Genomic DNA, 2,932 nt, shown 5'->3' with positions numbered 1-2,932 from the left:
TAATTTTATTTCAACTCATTACTCATTGGTTGCTATATCATTTCTTCAGCAAAGTCATTTTATGAATGTCAAAGTCCAACAATGTGCTAGAATTAAAATAATACCAAAAAAATTAAAGAAATCTGAGGAAGTTACACTAGAATTTGAAAAAAAGAAATCATTGATGTACTATTAGTAGTAAATTTAGAGTAGAAGTTTATAATAAGTTCATGTTCCTAAAAGATTTACCTGTCTATTTATACTATATAAATCTAACTATTTCTTGAACAAAATAGAAAGGGAAATTTTTTCTTCTTTTTCTGGTGTTAGGATTATCTTCAAATGCTCTTATTGAAATCTAGTTCTTGTAGGCTCAGGTAAGAGAGACTCTTCTATAATTTTTCTCTTGGAAGTTGGGGTAGGCGGCTGCTGCAGTTGTTCTTGGTCTTTTACTGATTCCTTTGCTTTTCCTCGCAACAAATGGGGTCTGAGTTTATTCACATCTGATTGTTTGACTGGTTTAAGGAAGAAATCATATGCCCCATCTTCCAAGCATCTGCTAATCCTTGAAGGAACGTTCTCAGAAGACATTATTACCACTGGGATGTCCTTCAATGACGAAGATTCCTGCAAAAAGATTTAGCAAATTTTTAATTAGTAACTAATCTACAAATCCCATAATTTATTTCTTAATGAAGAAATGTATTATTTTTTCTTTTTTAGCAAGATATATATTTTAATTGGACTGTGATTATTTATTTCGAAAACATTGAACATACAACCTTACCTTTGGTTTGTTAGAAGTCATACATCACAGGATGGTTTACCAGATAATTATTAATTCAAGACAACATGCACTGCATCCTTTATCACAACAGGGTACAATAACTTTTATTAAAAACTAAGTTGACTAAACACACCTATCATTGCAATTTGCACACTTTTGTGAGAAAATAAACTTTCTTTCAAAAAGGTTTTGTAGGAGAAACATCACAGGCCTAACAATCAATGATTATCTACTTGGCTTGAGACTTACAGCTAATCCATTTTTCTTGATCTAATTAATATTGGACCCAAGAGGTATTGGTCTAGTGCTAAAACTGAGATTTAAAAAATTAGAAATCCCTCTGTTTCCTTCCCTTTTTTTAAATTCCACCCCTCCCATATAGGAATTTTTTTTAAAAAAGATCTAATTAGTATTAGAATGTATACATAACGATTAGCTAAATCAACAATTACACGAGTATATCCTGTAATATGTCACGTAGAAGATCATTATGTGGTGATTTATGTTTACTGGATCGTGAAAGAAAATGTTTTTTTGTCTCCTATTACAAGAACAAAAATATTAATTTGTGAGTCCTTTAAGGTAAAATTTGACACCATTAATTAGCAACTAGTGTAGACTTTGCTTGAAGGTTCGTGGATAATTAAAATCTAAAAGTGTCAAATAAAACAAAAAAATGATATAAACAAAGACATACTCCTTTGAAAAAAAAAAGGAAAAAAAAAGGTTTGCTCACCTTGATCTTTCTCAACAGATCATAACCTGTCATTCCCGGCATGCAATAATCAGTGATGATCAGATTCACTTCCACAACCTGTCATGGTACAATGGAATTAAAAAAATGAGCCAAAAATTACAACATATAATTCATTAAATATTCTTTAAAGCTAAACACATATCAAAGAGTTAAAGAAAAAAAATCTTACATGTTGTTCAGTGCTGCAGCCATTTGCTTTTTCATCATCAAGTAAGCCCAACAACTCAAGAGCCTTACTTCCAGAATCAACAGCTGTAACTGCAAATCACGTAAAACCAGTGAATAACAAAAATTAAATTGGTTATTCACTTGCCAACACCTCTTGGGCTGTTCGTTACCACCAAGACTTTAAAGTTTGTAGCCGTCAACACTGCAAGCCGCATTTTAACCAAGAACCTTAATCTTTGCCAAACTTTACACAACCTAGATGTAAAATTCAAGATGAAGATGAAGGAAAAAGAGGATGCTGATCTGGGATTTATTCACTGGGCATCAATTTGATGTTTGCCTTTTTCTGGGTTATGCATGCAAGTATTTGGGCTGGCACAAACGTGTAGGGCAGCTGGCCAATTGAGAAAAACACTGAAGAAGTAGCTGCTCTGATACGTTCTTTACCAGTTGAAAGAACAGCTGAATCTAATATTTGAGCCTCGGAAGGGAATGTAGGATGCCTTGGAGGTTCACCTACTGGATTTTCTTAAATATTGTGAAGTGGGCTTCAGCTACCGTTCCACGCATCCTTGAAGTTTAAGAAATTTGGTAACTAATACTAAAAGCTACAGAACCAGAAATTGTTTTCTTCAGCATCTATGATGATTGACTTAAAAATGTTTTCCTTCTAAATGGCTTTTTCCGATTGATTCTGATCTTGTGCACACTTCATGTGGACAATTAGAAAGCAAGGATGTTATTGAAGCCTGAGAAGTTAATTGTCGTTGGAAAAAAAAATAATTACGAAAGAGAAATACCTTGATAAGAAGAAGTCTTGAGGAGCCTCTCAATCAACTTTCTGTCAATGATGCTGTCATCAACTGCTAGAACATGAAACTGAGAATCTGTTACTACTGCTCCCATTGTTCAAACAATATAGAGAAACCCAAAAAGTTAGGATTGAAAATCAGAATGAAGAATGAAGGATAGGTGATGGTAGTGTGGTTATATTAGGTCCCATTAGGGGGGATTGGATGGAGGAGATACAGAAAATATTGACAGATATCAATCAGTTTGGAAAGAGAGATCGGACCAGATATCAATCAGAATCTCTGGGATCTCCTCAGTTGATTTTTGAATTGGTGAAGAAGCAAAGAAGCTTCACATTATAATATCATTGAATCAGATTAATTTTTTAACTGTAGACTTTGATATGAAGATCGGGTTGGCCTTTTGTGCAAGGGAAGATCATATCTGTA

At 33.5% G+C, this 2,932-nt stretch overlaps 1 pseudogene; it reads right to left on the bottom strand.

Moving 5' to 3' along the window:
* Positions 1-255: 255 nt before the first annotated feature.
* Positions 256-2,597, bottom strand: LOC113729106 (two-component response regulator ORR3-like; annotated as a pseudogene).
* Positions 2,598-2,932: the final 335 nt, after the last annotated feature.

The sequence above is a fragment of the Coffea arabica genome, chromosome 2e, assembly GCF_036785885.1.
Source record: "Coffea arabica cultivar ET-39 chromosome 2e, Coffea Arabica ET-39 HiFi, whole genome shotgun sequence".
Lineage (NCBI taxonomy): Eukaryota > Viridiplantae > Streptophyta > Magnoliopsida > Gentianales > Rubiaceae > Coffea > Coffea arabica.
Note: the sequence above shows the minus strand (reverse complement) of the source record. Positions and strands in the feature narration are given on the sequence as shown.